The sequence below is a fragment of the Oryctolagus cuniculus genome, chromosome 18, assembly GCF_964237555.1.
Source record: "Oryctolagus cuniculus chromosome 18, mOryCun1.1, whole genome shotgun sequence".
In the NCBI taxonomy this organism is placed as follows: domain Eukaryota; kingdom Metazoa; phylum Chordata; class Mammalia; order Lagomorpha; family Leporidae; genus Oryctolagus; species Oryctolagus cuniculus.
The window spans coordinates 22,175,116-22,199,108 of record NC_091449.1 but is presented as its reverse complement, the minus strand read 5'-3'; the positions used below and the strand labels follow the sequence as shown (position 1 = coordinate 22,199,108).

The following is a 23,993-nucleotide window of genomic DNA, read 5'->3' as shown; positions in this document are numbered from 1 at the left end:
GATGAAAAAATCCCAAACCAAAACACAACCAAACACAATGATTAATACCACACTGACATCAGTACAGACTTAAGTATTAAGAAGCTCATTGTGGCCGGCGCCACGGCTCACTAGGCTAATCCTCCGCCTTGCGGCGCCGGCACACCAGGTTCTAGTCCCGGTCGGGGCGCCTGATTCTGTCCCGGTTGCCCCTCTTCCAGGCCAGCTCTCTGCTGTGGCCTGGGAGTGCAGTGGAGGATGGCCCAGGTGCTTGGGCCCTGCACCCCATGGGAGACCAGGAGAAGCACCTGGCTCCTGCCTTCGGATCAGCGCGGTGCACTGGCCGCAGTGGCCATTGGAGGGTGAACCAATGGAAAAGGAAGACCTTTCTCTCTGTCTCTCTCACTTTCCACTCTGCCTGTCAAAAAAAAAAAAAAAAAAACGCTCATTGTGGGGAGTAGTGCTGTGGTGCAGTGGGTTAATGCCCTGGTCTGAAGCGTCGGCATCCCATATGGGCGCTGGTTCTAGTCCAGGCTGCTCCACTTCTGATCCAGCTCTCTGCTATGGCCTGGGAAAGCAGTGGAAGATGGCCCCTTGGGTCCCTGCACACACTTGGGAGACCTGGAAGAAACTCCTGGCTCTTGACTTTGGATCAGCACAGCTCCGACCGTTGCGGCCAGTTGGGGAGAGAACCATAGGATGGAAGACCTCTCTCTCTGTGTAACTCTTTCAAATAAATAAATAAATCTTTTTTTAAAAAAAGCTCATCGTGTTGAATATAAAGTTTCCAAAATAATTTTTGTTGAAAGCTTAAATTTTTAAAAAAAGATTTATATTTTATTTATTTGAAAGGCAGAGTTAGAGAGATAGAGAGGAAGAAAAAGAGAGAGAGATCTTTCATCCACTGGTTCACTCCTCAAATGCCTGCAACAGCCAGGGTTGGGCCAGACCAAAGCCAGGAGACTGGAACCTCTTCCAGGTTTCTGTGTGGGTGGCAGGGGCCCAAGTCCTTGGGCTATCCTCCACTGCCTTCCCAGGTACATTAGTAGGGAGCTGGATTGGAAGAAGAGCAGCCAGGACTTGAACTGGCACTGCCATATTGGGATGTTGATGTTGCAAGCAATGGCTTAACCCACTGCACCACAATGTGAGATCCTGGTTGGTCTGTTTTATGCTGAACACAGACTGGGCATGTTTTATTAAACTTCTTTCCTAAGATGCCATTTGAACTCTTTTTTTTATTTTTTTTATTTTACAGGTAGAGTTATAGACAGTGAGAGAGAGAGAGAGAGAGAGAGAGAGAGAAAGGTCTTCCTTCTGTTGGTTCACTCCTCAAATAGCTGCCATGGCCGGAGTTACACCGATCTGAAGCCAGGAGCCAGGTGCTTCTTCCTGGTCTCCCATGCAGGTGCAGGGGCCCAAGCACTTGGGCCATCCTCCACTACCCTCCCGAGCCACAGCAGAGAGCTGGACTGCAAGAGCAGCAACCAGGATTAGAACCCGGTGCCCACATGGGATGCTGGTGCTGCAGGCGGGGGATTAACCGAGGCCCAAGGCCCGAGGATGAACTCTTAAGACGTAAAGAGTGCAGGGGCTGGCACTATGACATAGCAGGTAAAACCGTCACTTGCAGTGCCAGCATCCCATGTGGATGTCGGTTCGAGTCCCAGCTGCTCCACTTCCGCTCCAGCTCTCTGCTATGGCCCAGGAAAGCAGGAGAAGGTGGCCCAAGTCCTTGGACCCCTGCACCCGCATAGGAGACCTGGAGGAAGCTCCTGGCTCCTTACTTAGAATCAGCACAGCTCCGACTGTTGCCACCAATTTGGGAGTGCTCCACTTCCAATCCAGCTCCCTGCTAATGTGCCTGGAAAAGCAGTGGAAGGTGGCCCAAGTGCTTGGTCTCCTGCATCCACGTGGGAAGAAGCTCTAGCTCCTGGCTTCAGTATGGCCCAGCCCTGGTCATTGTGGCCATTTGGGGAGTGAACCAGTGGATGGAGGATCTTTCTCTCTCTGTCTCTCCCTCTCTCTGTAACTCTGCCTTTCAAATAAAGAAAATAAATCTTTTAAAAAAATCCATGCATTTTTTTCATAGCATGCATTTTCCATGATGTTTTTGAAGACTCCCTTGTATGCACGGATTTTAAGTTTTCCACCAAAGGGAGCTTACTTTTTAATTCCACTTTTCCCACAAACTTTTTGAAGCTGCCTCTTTCAAGAAGGTGAGGCACAGCACCAGGATCATTACCTTCTACTCACAAATCTCCTGGAAAATGTAACCCAGGGACCTAACAGAACAAAACCAGATAGCTGGAGGTGTCAGCTTTTTGTCTGGGTAGAGGGAAGGAGGGTCCCTCTTGCTTGCGTGGGGGATCCGGGCTGAGGAAAGCCTTGCCTTGTTTAATCTTACCAAGAGGCAGGCTTTGGTTGTGTTAGCTGTTACTTTGGTTTGGTTATTTGTAGTCTTTTCCGATTAAGCAAGGTATGTGTGGCAGGGAACATCATGGAGTTGTTCATCTAGAAACTTGTCGGAGGATAACTGTTCTCAAAGCTTGCAAATGAAAAAAAAAATAAAAAAGAAAGAAAAAGAAAGAGAAAGAAAGCCAACAAATTCCCTAGAGGGAGGCTGAGAGGATTAATGAGAGCTTCCTTCCATCTGGGCTCACGCTATGCCAGGATAATCTCCCTAAAACACCGCATCGATCATGTGAGAGACTGGCAGTACACCTCTGAGTGACTCGCATTGCCTGTGAGATGGATCTCTGGCCTCTCTCCCTGCAGTAATGGTCCTCACCGAGCTGTCCTCACCCTGCACCGAGCTGCCTTTCTGATCACTTACCACACTGTCGTCTCTTTAGCAAAACCAGGTTACTTGAACTTTCATGGCCTTTTTCATCGTTTGTGCTTTTATACTCGTGAATCTGACTCATTTTTAAAGGGCAAATTTAAATTCTTCTCTCTTCCCCGAAGCCTTTCTGGTGAGGTTCCAGCTTTTTACTTCTCGTGAATTTTTGAATGTCAAATAATTTGTTCCTGTTTAACATGGCGACTAATCTTGTGTGCCACTTTGTGATAACATTCTATGTTGGACTATTATTTATGTGTTTTCCTCTTTGCCTACTTCCTCATGGCTTTCATTCTTTAACCTATTTGGAAGTTTCTTAAGCAAGAGGCCCTGCTATCGAGTAACTTTTTCTTATCGAGTTACTCTCTGGGTCCTACAATTATCAAAAACTGGTGATCTGCAAGTAACAGGCCTTTAGGAAGGGCATGCGTGTGGATGTATGTGTCTTTCACTTTGACAGAGTGAAGATAAAACTATATGTGAGAAAGCGTCAAGGATATCTTAAAACCAAAGATTTTCATAAGCAAAAAAGAACTGAATTTTTCTAGAGTCAGATAGGAGGGGGTGACGTGTGGAGCTGAAGATGCTGCATCTTCAGGAAGACCAGTCTCGTCGGCAGACATTGACATTGGATTGATTTCTGAATCCAACCACATATCTCAAAAGTGCGTTACTAAGACCAGTGCTGTGGGGAGCGAGTTAAAGCCTTGGCCTGTAGCTCTGGCATCCCATGTGGACACTGGTTCAGGTCCTGGCTGCTCCACTTCCAATCCAGTTCCCTGCCAATGTGCTGGGAAAGCAGTAGAGGATGGCCAAGTGCTTGGGCCCCTGCACATGAGTGAGGGACCTGAAAGAAGCTCCTGGCTTCTGGGCTGACCTAGCCCTGGTCACTGTGGCCATTTGGGGAATGAATCAGAGGGATGGAAGACCTCTCTCTCTCTTTATCTCTATCTCTCTCTGTAACTCTGCCTTTCAAATAAATAAAATAAATCTTCAAAGAAAAAGGCTTCTTAAAAAATACATTTACTTTCTAATTCTCTGTGACTGTCCTGTCTTGTGATTGCTATAGGTTTTTTTACCTTTTTTTTTTTTTTGACAGGCAGAGTTAGTGAGAGAGAGAGAGAGAGACAGAGAGAAAGGTCTTCCTTCCATTGGTTCACCCTGCCAATGGCAGCTACGGCCGGCTCCCTGTGCCGATCTGAAGCCAGGAGCCAGGTACTTCCTCCTGGTCTCCCATGCGGATACAGGGCCCAAGCACTTGAGCCATCCTCCACTGCCCTTCTGGGCCACAGCAGAGAGCTGGACTGGAAGGGGAGCAACCGGGACAGAATCCGGCGCCCCAACTGGGGCTAGAACCCGGGGTGCTGGCGCCGCAGGCAAAGGATTAGCCAAGTGAGCCGTGGCGCTGGCTATACTATAGGTTTTGAGACCTTTGAACATCCTTGTATCCCATAAATCTTTCATTCATTCAGTCAAGTCATTTGTTTCATTTTTATCGCATGCCTGCTTTGTTCTAGACACTGCTATAGGTGCCAGAGATTCAGTGGTGGATAAGACAAACAATGTTCCTACCCTAATGAAGCATATGTCTAGAAGATATGTTTTGTGTTTTGTTAGGTATTGAGAGAGGAAGAAGGAGACAGACAATATATAAAGTAACTTTGGAAGGGAATAGCAGGCTGTTGGGATAGTAACTTATAAGGGTGTGGTTGCAACTGGAGTTTACTGTAGGGATAGGGTGTCAACAACTGTCAGCCAGATACTGTGTGTCAAGTGCCCCCAAAGTTAGAGCCCAGGAGACCCAACCTCCATCCAGCCCTGCCTTCGTAGCTTCTTGCAGGACACTTTCTGACCCTTAGGATCTCGTTAGCAAAGTGAGGATACTGATACTTGCCTTACAGCATTGCGAACATAGATGAGATGATGCGTATGAAAATACATGTTTGTGAGGTGGGCGTTTGACCGAGTGGTTAAGATGCAGCTTGTGGGGGCTGGCATTGTGGTGTGGCAGGTGAGGCCTATGTTTGCAACGCCGGCATTCCATGTGGGTACTGGTTCTTTTCCCGGCCATGCCACGTCCTATTCAGCTCCGTGCCACACTTTTTCCGTGCTGGGAAAAGCGGTGGAGGGTGGCCCAAGTGTTTGGGCTCCTGCCACTTATGTGGGAGACCTTGATGAAGCTCCTGGCTCCTGGCTGTGGCCTGGCCTAGTGCTGGCCATTGTAGCCAACTGTGGAGAGAACCAGTGGATGAAGTATCTTTCTCTCTGTAACTCTTAAAAAAAACACACACACACACAAAACGCTGCTGTTTGGGCCGTCCACATCCCTTACCAGAGTGCCTGGGTTTCAGGCCTGGCTCTTCTTCCAGTTCTAGCTCTCTACCAGTGTGGACTCTGGGAGGCAGCGGGTGATGGTTCAAGTACTTGGGTCCCAGCCATCCATGTGGGAGACCCGGATTCAGTTCCTGGCCTTTGGCTTTAGTCTGCCCTAATCCTGGCTGTTGCAGGCATTTGGGGAATGAACCAAGGCTATAAGATTTTGCCTCTCTTTTCCCCTGTCTTTCAAATAAACAAACAACTAAAAGGAAAATAAATTTTTGTTAAGTAAAATGAGCTATGGAAAAATGATGTTACTCCATTTCTGCAATAACTGGTTGGAACTCACGCAGCCGTGAGGAATGTAACCAGACCCCTTTCGTGGGACCTCAAAGCAGAGACCTGGGCCATCAGAGCTCCGGGGCCACTGGCTTTCTCCCGAGGTCTCTGGCTGGCCGTTCCTCAGGAGGCAGCTGCTGGCCTGGCTGCAGGGACACAGAGTTAAGTTGCTTATTACCCGGCAGAGGAGGACTTCAAGGGGGGAGCAGGGTGGCCTTTGCCACTTATGGGTTTTTTCCTTCTGTCATATCCAAACAAGTATTGCTGTTAAGAGCTCATGAACTTCAGCTTAATTTAGGCAAGCTGAATGGTTAAAAAAAAGTGTTTATGCCACTTGGAATTAGTGAACAAAATTAAATGAACAAAATTAGTCTGTATCAATTTACAGATTTTCTCCTTTGAGTATTGATTATTTTGAATTTTTGAAAAGGTGAGAGCAGGGGCCGGCACTGTGGTGTAGCGGGAAAAGCCGCCGCCTGGAGTACCGGCATCCCATATGGGCACTGGTTCAAGTCCCAGCTGCTCCACTTCTGATCCAGCTCTCTGCTATGGGCTGAGAAAGCAGTAGAGGATGGCCCAAGTCCTTGGGCCCCTGCACCCACGTGGGAGACCTGGAGGAGGCTCCTGGCTTCGGTCGGCGCAGCTCCGGCCATTGCGGCCATCTAGGGAGTGAACCAGCGGATGGAAGACCTCTCTCTCTCTCTCTCTCTATCTGTCTCTCCTCTCTCTGTGTGACCCTGACTTTCAGATGAATAAATAAATCTTAAAAAAAAAAACCCACCTCATTTTGATTAAAAAAATAAAGCATACTCTTAGTTATCAGTAGGGGTTGGAAAGTGTCCGTCCGTTTCCTATGGCTGTAATAAAATACCTAAGACTGTAATGTATGAAGAAAGGTTTATTTAGCTCATAACTCACGAAGTCCAAGAGTATGGTATCTGCTTGGGTTCTGGTGAGGTCCCTGTCCAGCTTCAACTCGTGGTAGGAAGCAGAAGGGCAAGCGGCCCTGGGGGGCAGAGATCATGTGGTGGAGAGGAAGCAGGAGAGTGGGCTGGGGCAGCTGACCGGCTCTCACAATAACTCACTCCTAGGGTGAGCCCTCACTCCCACCTCCTCTTAAAGGCCTTGCCATCTCTCGATACCATTAAATTGGCAATTAAGTCTGAACATGAGTTTCAGATTGCGGTGAAAACAACAGTAGAAAGTGAAGCTCTGGGAGTGGGCTAGATTTTGATCAATCAAAAGCTTTTGAGTGGCATTCGGGTACCCATCACGGTCTGCAAGCTCCTGTGGAGTTTTCTCTGTTCTTGTACAGCTTCCTCTTCCATACTGAACTCCTTTCAGTTCCTGGGTGGTACAATTTCCTTCTTTTGGTAGGCTTTGCATGCATGCCATTTCTTTGGCCAGGATTGTTCTTCCCTGTGCTCTTATTTATTTGCTAACTTTTAAAAATAAAAAATGCATAGGGTTAAGCATGGAGCCTAATGGTTGGGACATTGTTTAAGATGCTCTTGTCTCCTAATGGAGTGCCTGGGTGCAATACCTGTTCTGGGTCCTGACTGTGTCTTCCTGCTGATGCAGGCCCTAGGGGACAGTGGTCAAGACTCAGGTCACTGGGTTCCTGCCACCCCTGTGGGAGTCCTGGGTGGTATTGGCTCCCAGGTTCAGCCCAGCCCAGTCATGACCATTGCAGGCATTTGGGGAGTGAATCAGCAGGTAGGAGCTCTTTCTCTCTGTCTTTCTGACTCTCAAATAAATAAAATTTAAAAAATGCAGAGCAAAATCAAGAAAAACACAATCATCTGCATCCCTAAAATGTAGGACCAGTCACTAGTAGCATCTTTGTATATTACTTCTCTCTCTCTCTCTTTTTTTTTTTAAGGAAAAGCTAGTGTTTGGTTGATGCACCAATCCACTTTTTATCACATGATCACATGACACAGGCTACTTGTGTAGAAAAGAGGTTTATTTTGGTCCCTGTTTCTAGAAGTTCACAGAGTTGGGCAGCTCCTGTGTCTGTGAGCTTCCCTCTCAGTGTTCTGATTTGCCTGACTTTTAACCCTTCATTTACTGTGATTCCTGTGGGCCTTTTCCTTCCCATGAACTTGCTCAGCATCTGTGGTCTATTCTGTTTCTTGTCATCATTAATGTATCAATTAGTATTGCAATTTAGTTTTCCGAAGCCTGCAGGGGCCCAAGCACCTGGGCCAGCGTCCACTGCCCTCCCAGGCCATTAGCAGGAAGCTGGATCGGAAGTGGAGCGACCCCAACACTGCCTATAAGCGGTGCCTATATGGGATGCCCATGTCACAGGCAGGGGTTTAGCCCACTTGGTGACAATGCCACCCTCCCCACCCCCTCGTTATTTTTGACTTGCTAAATAAGTAAGAGGCGGTTGTGGGGATATGTTCCTCTGTCTCTGAGTTAGTTTTCTTCAGGGTTTGCTGTGCTTGCAGAGTTCCTGGAAGCATGTTTGCCTATTGCATGCTGTTTCCTGTTGAGTTGTTCAGGCTCAGCAGCTCTGCAGGTGTGGCGACAACTCTTGCTTTGGCTCAGTGGGTGACTTCTTGACAGTCTTTCTGCAGGGTCTGGACAACTTGTTTTCTTTCAGGAGCCACAGAGTGAGGGCTGAATGTCCTCTGTACAGTCCATTTTCCTGTGCCCTGAAGGAGTGGTTGACGAGGGTGGCATGGAGGTGTGAGTTTAGGGATTGCTCAGTTGACCTATAAGCAAGAATCAAGTGTATATATTTTTTGAACTTTTATTTAATAAATATAAATTTCCAAAGTACAACTTTTGTATTATAGCGGCTCCCCCCCCCCCATAACCTCCCTCCCATCCCATCTCCCATTCCCTCTCCCATCCCATTCACATCAAGATTCATTTTCAATTATCTTTATAAGTGTACAATTTTTTGATGCTCAGCGCAAAATGAAAATGGGGGACCTCGTCTAAAAACAGGAGAAAATGTGCTACTAAAAGTGCCAAAAATATAGTTTTTTTAAAATTTAAAAATGTTTTGGTATTTTCAAATTTAATACAGGTCATAGTGGTCCATGAGTAATAACATAAACTTACTCATTACAGAAAATATTTTGGCATCATGATTTTACATAATACAATAAACAATAATACTTTGTTAATGTGCTTTCTTGGTCATAAAATTTTTCTGGCTCGCCTTTCTGCAAATGCATTTATTAGATCTTCAAAATGTATGCTTTAAGCCATTTCATTTCCAATGGTTATAATTGAAAGTGATGTAGTTCTTGGCAACTGTACAAATGCAAATAATTTTTCATAATTTTTTATTTTGCGACCTTCCTTTCTGCTGGTGTAAAGGATACTGGACCTTTTGAGAGTATTTTGTAGACTGCAACAATCAGAACTTCTCCATACTTTTCAGCGCCCATTGCAAAATGAAAATATTTGAGCCCTTGTTTAAAAAAAGGAGGCTAGGGGCCAGCACTGTGGTGTAGAGGGTGAAGCCACTTCCTGCAGTGTTGCCATGCCATATGGGCACCAGTTTAAGCCCTTGGGCCCCTGCACCCGTGTGGGAGATGTGTATGAAGTTTCTGGCTCTTGGCTTCAGCCTGGTCCAGCCCCATTTATTTGAAAGGCAGAGTTAAAGAGAGGCAGAGACAGACACAGAGAGAGAGAGAGAGAGAAAGGGAGAGAGAGAGAGAGAGAGAGATATTAATCAATCTGCTGCCTCAGCCCCAGCCATTGTGGCCATTTGGGGAGTGAATCAACGGATGGAAGATTGATCAATCTCTCTCTTTCTCTGCCTCTGCCAATACCTCTCTGTAACTCTGCCTTTAAAATAAATAAATACATCTTAAAAAAAAAAAACAAAAAAGGTTAAAAAAGCAAGATATGGGGCAGTGCTGTGGTGTAGTGGGTAAAGCCATTGCCTGCAGTGCCGCCATCCCATATGGGTGCTGGTCTGTGTCCTGGCTGCTCCACTTACAATCCAGCTCCCTGCTAATGGCTGGGAAAGGGAGAAGAAGCAGCCCAGGTATTGGGCTTCTGCCACCCATGTGGGAGACCTCGATGAAGCTCCTGGATTCTGGCTTTGGCCTGGCCCACCACTGGCTGTTGCAGCCATCTGGGGAGTAAACCAGCAGATGAAAGATCTCTCTCTCTCTCTGTAACTCTGACTTTCAGAATAAATAAATATATCTTTTAAAAAATTTAAAAAGGAAGATAAAAGTGCCATTAAAGATATTAAATGTGCCATTTCCCCCTTTCTTTTATGCTTTCTCTCAACTTGTCATGGTGCTTTTTATTTGATACTAAGTAAAGAAAAATTAAAATGTTAAATTAGCATAAATTTTACTCTTCTTCATATTGTGTGATGTCAGGCTTGAAATGTAAGTATAAGAGCATTCAATGCAGGATCACAAAAATGATGCAGTTTGGGTTTCATAGCTTATGCATGCATATATGTTTTTCCTTACCGGAACAGTGCAAAAGCTGCACAAGCCAAAGTCAGCTGCTTTTATTTCATCTGTGTGTGCACATCCTTCCAGAAACTCTCAGCCTACAAGTGACTGATGAGTAAAAGATGTGCCAAAGTCAGCATCAGAGCACCAGATCAGGAAGGCCTTTCACACACTGGCCATGAAGTCCCATCCCGACAGAAAGAGGAGTCCTGATGCTGGAGCAAAATCCAGAGATGGCCGATGCCTATGCAACACTCCCAGATGCTAATAGGCGGAAAGCGTATGGTACAGCTGGGCACACTGCTTTCACCAATGGTAAAAGGACAGAGAGGCAGTGGAAATCCTTTTGAACAATCATTTAACTTCCATTTTGATGACTTATTTAAAGACTTTAGTTTTTTTGGTCAAAACCAAAGCACTCAGTCCAAGAAGCATTTTGAAAATCACTTCCAGACACGCGAGGCGGGTTCCAGCAGACAAAGGCATCGTTGCCAGGAGTTTTCTTTCAGAGGTGGACGCTTTGATGACTGTTTGAAGATATGGAGAAAATGTTTTCTTTTAGTGGATTTGACACCACAAATCAGCACACAGAACAGACTGAAAATAGATTCCATGGATCTAGCAAGCACTGCGGGACTGTCACTCAACGCAGAGGAAATATGGTCGCCACATACATTGACTGTTTAGGACAGTCGTTCATTCTTTTTCTGTTTTCATTAAATCCAGCTAGTTGACTCCTCCTCAGTGTCTTTGAGGCAAAGCAGTTTTCTGTGAACTGTTTTTGACAAGTGCATGATTTCACTTAATTTAAGCAATTTGATATGGCGGTTAAATGTATTTAAATTGTTTTTGACAAATTCAACATTCAGCAGTAGACAAAATCTAATTATTAATTTCACTAATTAGGAAAGTTTCTTTCTAAAAAGACAGAATTCTGCCTGGTCTTTTTTCCCTACATACTCTTGGGCTCACTAATGTGGCTAGTTTTATTACTAAAAAAAAAAAAAAAAAGAATTATGTTTTCCTAATAACATTAGACTAAACTTTGAGAGTTACTGTACATTTAAATTGTGTGAACTTGAATGATTTTTGCACCGAAACCTTTGCTAATTTTAAATTGCACGCTCTGTAGCATCTGTAATGTGAATTGCTACATGTACATGGAACTGTATAATTGAGTCAGCAAAGGAAAGCAGTATCTTGGTTAATTACCAATGAAAGCTTTAGAAAGGGAAGGTTTGTTGTTTACCCCAGTTCTACCACAGAACCACGCCTTTCTGTAGGAGAACTGAGGTAAAGTAAGTGATTATATAGCTCATTGTATTTTAGGCTGGAAAAAATTGCAAACTTATGAAATACTCCTAAGAGACAGTTATGTGTTTGGTCCCTGGCTAATGATTTTATAATGTTGAAATCATGGCTACTTTGACACCTTTTCACATTTATTTCTTAGTTGTTGGCATTCTAGGTCTTAATTTGAATTTGTGTTTTTGTGTGTATGTTTAGTTCCTCTGTTTTGCATTCATCTTTATCTAGAGGTTGACTAATACCTCATTCTGTTTGTAAAACCAGCCAGTAATTTCTGTGCAACATTATTATGTGCAATATTTTTTAAATCCTAAAAATGTGTGCTTTTGTTTTCAGATAGACTTATTTCTTTAGTTCTGCACTTTCCACATTGTACTCCATTTGAGTATTACTGCTATGGAGACATATTAAAACTAGTAAGTGTCATGTACAGCATTGTGTGTGAGAGACATATACACATTTACAACCTGATTAAAAAAAAAAAAACCTACAGGTGATTGATGAGTAAAGGGGACCAGAAAGAAAGGAAACTTTGGGTTGCCCTATCTTCCCCATTCTTTGTCATATAATTTTTCTGCAGAAGTTCTTGTTAATTCAGAGCAATTGTGTAAATAAGAAAGGCTATGATAAGGTTCCTCCATCATTCATGTTACTTAGAACATCATTGCCCTATTTGTGTTTTTGAGGCAAGTTCTTATCTGAATGGAAAGTGTGACCCCTGGGGGTTGTCAGTGCACACACCAACTAAATGTCCTTTTCTTTTACTTCCCGCTTCTCTGGACTAACTCTTCATCCAAGCTTCAGCTTAAATTCCACCTTCTCATCTCAAAGGAAGTGAAAAACCATATGAACGTATCAAAATATGCCAAATATAACGAAAGCTGTATTCAGCGGGAAAGAGGAAGAAGGAAAGTCTCAAGTCAACAATCACGGTGCCTCCCAGGAGAAACTAGAAGAGCAAAATGAACCCAAAGCAAGCAGAGTGAAGGAAGTCATAAAGGGCGAACTCACTGCAATTGAAAACAGGCAAACAGGGAAAATTAATGGAGGGGAAAGTTAGTTCTTAAAAAAATCAATAAAATTGATAAACCTCTAGCAAGACTAACAAAGAAAAAAGAGAGAAAATGTAAATTATCAATATCAAGAATGAGAGACTATTACAGATTATGCAGCCCTCTGGATAATGAAGGAATACTAAAGTAACTTTACATTAATAAACCCAACAACTAGCAGAAATGGCCCAGTTCTTCAGAACCCACAAATCACTGAAACTTAACCAAGATGAAATAAACAACCTGAATAGTCCAATAATCATTAAATAAATTGAATTTGTATTTATAAAGCTCCCTGTAAGAGAAATCTTCAGGCCCAGATGATTTCACTGGAATATTTCATGCCAGTTTTATATAATACCTTTCAGAAAACCAAAGAGAAGGAAACACTTTCCTACTCATTTTATGAGACTGATATTACCCTAATTCCAAAACCAGAAAGAGATATTATGAAAACAGAATAAAACAAGACACTACAGGCCAATAATTCTCATGAATTTAGATATAAAAATCCTTAACAAATTACTATCAAGTTGAATTCAGCAATGTATAAGAACTCCACACCAAGACCAAGTAGGAATTATTCTAGGTATGGAAGACTGGTTCAACATTTGAAACTCAGTCAATAGAATCCACCACATTAATAAGCTAAAAAAACGCATGCTCCCATAAGTTGACACAAGAAAAAACATCTGCAAAAAAATCAAACCCATTTATGATTAAAAAAAAAAAAGCACTTCCCGCAAGTTTCACTTCACTTCACAGAATGGAGAACTTTCTCAACTCCTTAGAGAACATCACAAAAACTACAGCTAGGGTGGGCATTGTGGTGCAGCAGTTTAAGTCACTGCATGGGACAGCCTCATGCCGTATCAGAGTGCCAGGTCAGGTCCTAGGTGTTCTGATATTCCTGCTAATGCATCGGGAGGCAACAGATGATGGCTCAAGCACTTGGGACCCTGACACCATGTGGGGGATATGGATAAGGTTCCGGGCTCTTGGCTTTAACCTGACATCCAGGGGCCCTGGATGTCGCAGGCATGTATTTAAAACAACATATAAATCCCATATTATGACTGTAGACATAATATATACTCAATGCAGAATAGTTAGAGAAAAGCTAAGATTAAACTAATAAATCCCCCTAAATATCAAGACCAGTATCAACTCTTTAGCTTTTTATGATGAACTAATTTTAGACTTTGAGAAAAGTTGCAAATGTAATTGTCATTGTGTGTAGTTGGGTAAAAGATTAGGATACCCACATCCTAATCTCAGAAGTTTCATTCTCTGATATTGCATGTTAGATGACAATAGACTTTGCAGGTGTATTTAATGTCACAAACCTTAGAATGGGTCTATTAGCCTGGATTATCCAGCTGGGTTCATTCTAATTGCATGTGCCCTTCAAAGCAGAGAATTTTCTCTGGCTTCGGTCAGAGGCATTCAAAGCACGAGATAGACTCAGTGCGTTTTGCTTGCTGTGAGATAGAGTGGCCATGTGCAAGGACTGGAGAGAGGCCTCCAGGAGATAGGGTGGCCCCAAGGAAATGGGGCAGTCTTCCTACAAGTGTGGAACTGAATTCTTCCAAGAACTTGGGGTTGGTAGAGGATCCTGAAATGCACATGTGGATCACAGCCCTTGTGGGTGCTTTGATTTTAGCATGGTGAGATACTGACCAAAGAATCTAGCCACACTGTGCCAGACTTCTGACCTGTGGAACTGTGAGTTGATACATGAGTGTTGTTTTACACTGCCAAGTTCATGGTCATTTGCTCTGAAAAACCAACACAACAGTACAGAGTTCCTACCTATCGCTCAGCCCCCTTCCCTAAATGTTAACATTTTACTTGTCCTGGTACAGTGACCTGGACTGGGCAAGCTAACAGTGGAGCAATACTACTGACTGGGCTACAGACACTGTGTGAGCCCCACCAGTGCTCACCTCATTCCCCTTCCCTGTCTCTAAAGTCTGATCTGTGACACCACCGTGTTTGGTCTCCTAATCTATGACGGCTCCCAAGTCTTTCCTTACCTTGACATTGTGCAAGAGTACTGTACAGTGTAACTGGATTTGGGCCTTTTTAGGTGCTCTTATATGACTGCAGAGAAGTTACTGCTGCTGGAGAGGATACCACAGAAGGCTTATGCTTCTCTCAGTGCCGCGTATAGAGAGGGTCCTGATGTTGCTCTGTCTTACTATGACTTTATTAATCCTGATTCCTTGGCTAACGGGGTGTCTTCTGGGCTTCTACATGGCAAAGTTACTCCCTTTTCCTCCGTGTTAGTAAATATATTAGAAAGTCCTCTTTGTCTCCAAACTTTTGCCCACTAACTTTAGCATCCACTGGTGGGTGTTTTATGTAATAAAATGGAGGATGTGAGGCCTCTTAATAATTTAGTCCATGCTCTTCCACCCCCTTCCTGTGTTTGTGTGGTGAATACATGTTTGTATAACTTACATATATGTTATAATACTAACATGTATTCACTAAACATATATATATTATATGTAATTTATAGATAAATAATAGGTTATTCTCTGTGTATATGTATATAAAATAAGAATCAACTGTTTACTTAGCAATATATAATACACATTTTTCTTTATCGATAATTTTTTTAGAACATGAATTCTAAAAATAGTTTACAGCAGACGTTAGATAGCATTTAATTTTATAGTTCCATTATTTTTCTAGCTAGTTTACAGTTTTCTGGATGATTGGTTTGTTACTTTCTATTACATACAGGGATTCAGTGAATATCTTTGTACACACATCCTTGCACACATCTCTGTGTTTCCTGAGGATAGTTTTTTGAGTGTCAAATTGCCAGCTCAAAAGGTTTGCAGATTTTAAAACCATTTGATCCACGCTGTAAACTTTCCTGTCTCTGGTCCCAGATGCAGACGTGCGGCAGATGCTCCATTCATCCTGTTTCTAGCAGTGTTTCTATCAGGGTTTTCAGCATTCTTGTTCGAGGTGTAATCATCTGATAATTTTATGCCCACAAAGCCAGCTCTCTATTTTCAGAACCACTGATTGCAAGTGGAGACATGGGCCACTGCAGATACCTCCTATGGAGGGCAAGTGGGTGGGAGTGAGGGGCCCAGCTCAGTCGGATCCAGCGTCAGCCCAGTTGGATCCAGCACCAGCTCTGGGGAAGTGCCAGCCACGTCCAGTGCGAGGGCTGCTCTGGTGCTCCTCGGTATTTGGTGGTATCTGAATCACCTGGGAGCCTTCTTTTTTTTTTTTTTTAAGATTTATTTTATTTATTTGAAAGACAGAGTTACAGAGAGAGGTAGAGACAGAGAGAGAGAGAGGTCTTCCATCTGCTGGTTCACTCCCCAGATGGCTGCAATGGCCGGAGCTGCACCCATCTGAAGCCAGGAGCCAGGAGCTTCCTCCGGGTCTCCCACATGGGTGCAGGGGCCCAAGGAGTTGGGCCATCTTCTACTGCTTTCCCAGGCCACAGCAGGGAGCTGGATCGGAAGTGGAGGAGCCAGGACTTGAACTGGCACCCATAAGGGATGCCGGTGCTTCAGGCCAGGGCTTTAACCCGCTGTGCCACAGCGCCGGCCCCCTGGGAGCCTTTTTAAACTGTAGATTTCTGGGTTCAAATCCAGACATAAAATAATTATTGGGGGTACTTAAAAGTGCCCAGACATAGCTACTTTAATTTTATTTTTATTAAAAATTTTGAGAGAGGGACAGGGGAAGAGAGAAAGAGAGAAATGGGGGGGGGGGGAAGAATTCTGCTGTTTACTGGTTCAGTCCTGAAATTCCTGGGATGTCCAAGATCAAAGGCAGGAGCCAGGAGCTGGATCCAGGTGAGTGTTAGGGACTCCATTGTTGGAGCCCTCACCGCTGCCTCCCAGGATCTGCAGTAGCAGAAGCTGGACTCAGGAGCAGTATTGAAGTCAGGTACTCTTATGTGGGACACAGTGTCTTAGCTGGTGTCTTAAGTGCTAGGCAAAACACCTGCCCCTAGACAAGTGTATTTTTACATCTCCCAGGGCTATCAAAAGAAGGTGTTTTGTGGGGCCATACTTTGAGAAAGATCATTTGGGGGTATAAGCAACCTTAAAAGATGATTCTTCCATGGCTCTGGAAGGAATACATCGGATGTGTAGATTTATGTCTTAATTTTCGCTATATGCCAAAGGCAGGCTTTCTCTAGGTATCAGGAGCCATTGCACTTGTAAAGATTAGACAGCAGGCTTGAGGAGGAGAAGAAATGACATCATTAGATTATTGAGTCTCTTTGATGTCCCAGCATCCCTACAGAGTAGAAATTAATACCTTTAGGCCCAAAGAGGTGAAGGCACTGACCTAAGGAGCTGGTGAGAAGCAGTGCACGTGGCAGCCTGGTCCGGACCAGATTCTCAGGTGGCTTGGCAAGGCTACTGTTCCTGAAGAATGGAGCTGGGAGGAGAACACAGAGCACTGGCTCGGGGTCCATGCCTGCCCTGCTCCACAGCCTCTTCAGGTATTTAACAAAATCCTAGCGGATAGTAGGGGTACAGGACAGGACTCCTGGGGTCCTGGGGTCTTGCTTCTTGGTCCAGTGCAGAGTCTGCAGAACCATACTGTAAGCTTCACTTACTTACAGTCTTGCTATGTACTGTGAGAATGGGGAGCAGGATACATACAGTTCCTTAACTGTTAGGACGGTAGTCTCCTAATGCCAGCCCTCACACCAACACCAGGATGGAGAAAATCTCCCCAGAAACATGCTGTTATGGATGTTATTCATATATGGTATATGAATGGGCTTGAAAGACAGCACTGGTGTGTGGGAAAAGAACCTTCATGGTGAATGCAAAAAACCCGTGTCACCTGCTTGTGCTATAGTTGTTTTGTGAACGGGATGCATTTTAGGTGTGGCATTTAAAATCTACTTGGCATCACATTATAATTCTGCTCCCAAATACTTTATAGAGATGTTGGGATCTGATTTCATTCATGCAGATTATGACGTTCATTTCCTTAAAAGAAACCATGGCTCCTGTAAGTAATGGGCTTGATGTGCACAAGAATTTCAGTGCAGGGGGCTCCTAAGGATGCATGTGAGGACCAAGGGAGTGGAGAGCAGGTAATGACTTTATGGGAGGAGTGCTTGTCGCTTCTGTTTTCTCGTAGAACCATGCATCTGGAGTGTAATGTGGACACCTCATGACCTTTGTGGTTAGTGCACTGAGTGCAGCAGGTCTTTAAAATGGCTGTGTTTCTCTGATCAGAGTCGAAAGAGGAAAGCAAAGAATTTCTTTTCAAAAGACTTCCTTGTCTTAAAACTTCAGAGACCTCTCTCGTTATCACTTTCAGTAATTGGAGAGGACTTGTGTACCTCCCATCGCTACACCCGCTCCAATATCTCCGTGTCCCTCCACACAAACGGCCCACCCGTCCTTTCCACGGCTTCCCCACGTGCAGACTCAAACCATTTTGGATTGAAAATATTTGAGAAAAATTCCAGAACTTCCCCAAAAGCTCAAATTCACTGTGCATCAAGCACTAAACCAAATTCCTGTGAAGGAAATGATGTGTAGGTGTCAGCTTCCGAAGCCTCCTGCCGTGTCCCAGGCTCAGCCCCTGTCCAGCACTTATTTGAACATTGTTCACCTTACGTCTCAAACGTGTACCTTGCAGCTTAGCCTAGGAAGGCTGCACAAGCACTGAACACATAGACTTTTTTCTTCTCATGGTTCCCCAGCACCACAGTGTAACAGCTGTTTACACAGCACGCACTTTGTGTTAGGTATTAGCATAATCTAAAGACGATTTAAAGTATACTAGAGGAGGTGGGCGTCTGGCCTGGCGGTTCAGATGCCAGTGTCCCCCTCAGAAGCCTGGGTTGTTACCTGGCTCTCTGCTTCTGACGCGAGCTTCCTGCTAATGCAGATTTTTGGAGATGGCGATGGTGGTTCAAGTAGTTGGGTCCCTGCCATCCCTGTAGAGACCTGGATTGTGCTCCTGGCTCCCAGCTTTGGCTGTCTCAGCCTTAGCTGTCGTGGGTATTTGGAAATGAACCAGTAGATCTCTCTCTCTCTGTCTTTACCTATCTCACTCTGTCTCTCAAATGAGTAATGTAATAACAATAAAGGAGTTCAAAAGAAAGTATGGGGTGGGAGTGGGCACTGCTGTGCTGCAGCAGGTTAGGCTGCTGCCTGGGAGTGCCACTTAGGGTCCTGGCCCCTCTGCTTCTGATCCAGCAGCCTGGGAGGCTCAAGTGCTTGGGCCCTTGCCACCCACATGGGACACCTGGTTGCAGTTCCAGGCTTCTGGCTTCAGCTTAGCCTAGCCCCGCCTTTGGTAAGTATTTGGAGAGTGAACCAGTAGATGGAAGAGTTCTCTGTCACTCTGCCTTTCAACTAATAACTCATTTTTTAAAAAGAAATACACTTAATGCAAAAAAGTGTAAATTCCTATAGACATAAAAGAAATTTAATTAGTCATTAAAATTAAACCTACAAAGGAAAAAGGAAAAGAAAAATCATGTCCAGGGGCTGGTGCTATGGTGCAGTGGGTTGAGCTGCTGCCAGCAGTGCGGGCATCTATATGGGCAACGATTCAAGTTCTTGCTGCTTTGCCTCTGATCCAACTCCTTTTTTTTTTTTTAAAGATTTATTTATTTTTTTGAAAGTCAGAGTTAGACAGAGAAGGAGAGGCAGAGAGAGGGGGAGAGAGAGAGAGATCTTCCATCCATTGGTTCACTCTCCAGTTGGCTGCAATGGCTGGAGTTGTGTCAATCCGAAGCCAGGAGCCAGGAGCCTCCTCCAGGTCTCCCACACACGTACAGGGGCCCAAAGACGTGGGCCATCTTCTACTGCTTTCCCAGGCCATAACAGAATGATCCAGCTCCTTGTTAATGCCCTGGGAAAACAGCCAAAGATGGCCCAAGTGCTTGGGCCCTTGCACCCACATGGGAGTCCTGGATGAAGCTCCTGGATCCTGGCTTCAACCTGGCCCAGCCTAGGCCTTAGTGGCCAGTTGGGGAGTAAACCAACAAATGGAAGATCTCTCTCTGTCTCACCTCTTTCTCGTAACTATGCCTTTCAAATAAATAAATATATCTTTTTAAAAAAATCATGTTCAAATACAGTTTTACAGGTAAATTCTACCAGATGAGGAGCATGTGATTCTACTTTTATAAAACACTTCTGTTTAAAAAAGGGAGAGGAACAATATTTAGCCCATTTTATGAAGCTAGGCTATGGTTTGGTAACAATAGAAGAAAAAGTAGTAAGAGAGAGGAAAATTATATGCTGATCCAAAAAAAAAAAAAAAAACACTAGCAAACCAAATTCAGGAATAAATTTTTATTTATTTATTTATTTTTTCTTTTCTTTCTTTCTTTTTTTTTTTTCTTTTTTTTTTTTTTGACAGGCAGAGTGGATAGTGAGAGAGAGACAGAGAGAAAGGTCTTCCTTCCATTAGTTCACTCACCAAATGGCCACAATGGCTAGTGCTGCACCGATCCAAAGCCAGGAGCCAGGTGTTTCCTGGTCTCCCACACGGGTGCAGGGTGTAAGCACTTGGGCCATCCTCCGCTGCCCTCCCAGGCCACAGCAGAGAGCTGGACTGGAAGAGGAGCAACTGAGACTAGAACTGGTGCCCATATGGGATGCCGGCACCGCAGGTGGAGGATTAACCCAGTGAGCCATGGCAGCGGCCCTGTGAAATAAATTTTTTTAAAAAAGTTTTATTTATTTGAAAGGCAGAGTTAGAGAGAGAGAGAGAGAGAGAGAGAGAGGGAGAGAGAGAGAGAGAAACAATCTTCCATCCACTGGTTCACTCCCAAATTGGCTGCAATGGCTGGGGCTGGGCCAGGCTGAAGCTTGGAGCCTGGAGCTTCTTCCGGGTCTCCCATGTTGATACAGGGGCCCCAAGAACTTGGACCATCTTCTGCTGATTTCCCAGGAACATTAGTGGGGAGCTGGAACTGAAGTGGAGCAGCCAGGACTCAAACTGGTGTCATTTGGGCTGCTGGCATTGCAGGCAGTGGCTTTACCTGCTATGCCACAGCACCGGCCCCCAGGAATAATTTTTTTATAATACATATCTATTTTTTATTTGTCTTTTGGTTGATTCCTGATCTGAGGATTGCTGTTTTTTATTCCCATGTGAAAGTCATCAGCGGGTAGGACCTGATTAGGAATAAAGTTTTAAAAGTAAAACTAACTACAGGATTGGCAGAGTGGGTTAAGCTGTGGACTGCAGTGCCGTTATCGCATATGGACACTGGTTCAAGTCCCAGTTGTTCCACTTCTAATCCAGCTCCCTGCTAATGCACCTGGGAAAGCAGTAGAAGATGGTCCAAGTCCTTGGGCCCCTGCACCCGTGTGGGAGACCTAGAAGAAGCTCCTGGCTCCTGGCTTTGGATTGACCCAGCCCTGGTCATTGCAGCCATTTGGAGAGTAAACCAGCAGATGGAAGACCTCTCTCTCTTTCTCTCTCTCTCTCACTCTGCCTCTGTCTCTCTATAACTCTGGCTTTCAAATAAATAAGTAAATATATTTTTAAAAAAAAGTAAAACTAACTAGAATCACATAATTCACCACGTAACAGTGTGAAGGGTAAAGAGCATGATTCTCTGAAAGATTCTTCTTCCTATTCTACGAGACCAAAAGGAGCACTTGGGAAAAACTCATTAGCAAGCTGGAAACAGAAAGATAATCCACTAAGATCCGACTGCAAATAAAGTACCCAATTATTAAATATTAGATTTTCCTTAATCATCAGTAACAAAGACACATGCATCCTCATTTCTCTTCAGCATTGTGCTGGAGGCAGACAGAAGATTAAAACATGGGAAATGAGAAGAATGGAGATTGGAAGAGGGGAGGGCATTTGGCCTAACCAATAAGACATCAGTTAGGACTCCTGTGTCCCATATCAGAGTACCTGGGTTCAGTATCTCACTACTTCCTAACTCCAGCTTCCTGCGAGTGCACACCATGGGGACAGCAGTGATGGCTCCAGTAGGTGGGTGCCTGCCACCTATGTGCGAGATCTGGATTGAGTTTCTAGCTCCTGGTTTCAGCCCAGCCCCATGCTAGCTGTTATGGGTATTTGGGCAATGGACCAGTGGATGGGAGTTCTCTTTTGTTTTTCTGTCTCTCCCTGCCTTTCAAATAAACAAAAAATAAATCTAAAACATTTTTTAAAAGTAAAAAAAGTGGAAGAAAAGAATAAAAACTGCCATTAATCATACTTGATAATATTGTCTAGAAAATTAATCTAAGAAAATATACTAATAAGTTATTGGAGTAAGAATTTAGCAGAGTTACACTAAATATAAAATTAATAAACAAAAATAATTTTATCACTGTGTTCTTGCAATAATCAGAAATTTTCTCTTATAATACCATTTAACAATAACAACAAAATAGAAATAAATTAATCTGATAAAATATGCACATACCCTCTTTGGAAAAAAAGCTGCCATTGAAAGACATTAAAGAAAACCTAAATAAGTGGAAAATATAGGCCACACTCACAGATGGGGATACCTAATACTATAACCAAAATATAACAATTCTCCACTGTCAGATGTAAATGCTATACAATTCTAAATTAAAATCTCAAAAGAGTGTTTGATGACACTTGAGAAACACCCTAAAATTCATGTGGAATAACAAAAGCCAAGACCTCTAAAAAATTGCTGATGTCTGAGAACACCTTGATGTCAAGATTTACTTTTTATAAAAGGTCTATTTATTTATTTATTTGAAAGTGTTCTCGCACTTGCATCCCCGCCACCCACAAAGGAGGCCTAGCTTGAGGTCCAGGCTGCTGGCTTGGACCCGGCCTAGCTTCAGTTGTTATGAGCAGTGGAGGCGTGAACCGAGGATGGGAGATCTCTCTCTGTCTCTGAGTCTTTCAGAAATAAGACGAGTCCTCAGCCTAAAGGAAAACGACTGATGGAAGCACAGAACTGCAGGAAGAAAGGAGCCCAGGCAGAAGAAATCTGCAGTAAATATGAGGGACTTCAAAAGATTCATGGGATGTGTTCTTTAATTTTTTTTAAAGATTTATTTATGTTACTTGAAAGTCACAGTTACACAGAGAGAGAAGGAGAAGCAGAGGCAGAGAGAGAGAGAGAGAGAGAGAGAGAGAGGGCTTCCATCTGCTGGTTCACTTCCCAGATGGCCGCAGCGGCCAGAGCTGTGCTGATCCAAAGCCAGGAGCCAGGAACTTCTTCTGGGTCTTCCATGCGGGTGCAGGGGCCCAAGGACTTGGGCCATCTTCTACTGCTTTCCCAGGCCATAGCAGAGAGCTGGATCAGAAGTGGAGCAGCCGGGACTTGAACCAGTGCTCATATGGGATGCTGGTGCTGCAGACGGCAGCTTTACCCGCTATGCCACAGTGCTGGCCCCCTTACTCTTTTTCTTCTTATTCTTTTTTTTTTTTTTTTTTTAATTTAAGTGACAGAGAAAAGGAGAGAGAGATAGATAGATAGAGCAATCTTCCATCTTTGGTTTCATTCCCCAAATGTCCACTTCTGGCTGAAGCCAGGAGTTTGGAACTTAGTTGGAGTCTCCCTTGTGTGTGGCCAGGACCCAAGTGCTTGGGCAATCATCTGCTGCTGCCCAGGGTGCTTACTAGCAAGGAGCTGGATGGGAAGTGGAAGAGAGATTCAACCCAGGCACAATGACATGGGATGCAGGCATCCGGAGTGGCAGATGAACCTGCTGAGCCACAGTGTCTGCTCCAATCATAAGATATTTTCATATACACATTCATTAAATATTATTCAATCAAGGTAAATGTATCCATATAAACATTTGTTTGCTCTTTTAAATAGACTTTAGAAATGAGTAAATTGAACCTCAAAAAGGTTGGGAGTTTTTCCAAAGGCTATGGTATACTTTTTACAAATTTTTTATTCTCTCTGGTGCTAACAAATGACCCATTCTTTCAAGAAGTTTACAGCTCAAACAGGAAGCCATGTATAATGAGCAGAGAAGGGCAGGATGGTATCTAGGTACTATAACTCCACACAGGTATGTTAGAAGCATAAAAGTACCAGAATGTCTGTTCTGCCACTCTTGGGTGTAGGGAGGCAGGGAGGTGGAGGATAGTGAGAGGTGCTGGAAATGCCTTGTAGGGTGGATGGCCCAAAGCTGCATCAGTGCCTGGCCTGGGGGAGGGCTAATAAATACTGATTTGATGAATGATATAGTGATGGGTGCTTTCCAGGCATGTGAGTGGAGCAAGATATTCTGTGTAGTGGCTATTTGAACAAAAATACAGAGTTTTGGTGCAGCCTATTGGTTCAGTTTGGTATGGTACAGCTGGAGAAAATAATTTCAGGATGAGAGAAATAGTTAAGGATAGTAAGACATAAAGGAGAACCCTTGCAGAGATGATATTATTAAGAGATAGGCTGGGCCGGCGTCGCGGCTCAGTAGGCTAATCCTCGGCCTAGCGGCGCCGGCACATCGGGTTCTAGTCCTGGTCGGGGTGCCAGATTCTGTCTCGGTTGCCCCTCTTCCAGGCCAGCTCTCTGCTGTGGCCAGGGAGTGCAGTGGAGGATGGCCCAGGTGCTTGGGCCCTGCACCCCATGGGAGACCAGGATAAACACCTGGCTCCTGCCTTCGGATAGGCACGGTGCGCCGGCCGCAGTGGCCATTGGAGGGTGAACCAACGGCAAAGGAAGACCTTTCTCTCTCTCTCACTCTCCACTCTGCCTGTCAAAAAAAAAAAAAAAAA

At 44.2% G+C, this 23,993-nt stretch overlaps 1 long non-coding RNA gene and 1 pseudogene across 6 annotated transcripts in view; both read left to right on the top strand.

Moving 5' to 3' along the window:
- The window catches only part of LOC103348448 (uncharacterized), a 220,030-nt gene that overhangs the window by 39,318 nt on the left and 156,719 nt on the right, over positions 1–23,993 (top strand). The gene's annotated exons all lie outside the window — the stretch shown is intronic.
- LOC127491298 (dnaJ homolog subfamily B member 9 pseudogene) lies at positions 10,034–10,779 on the top strand (annotated as a pseudogene).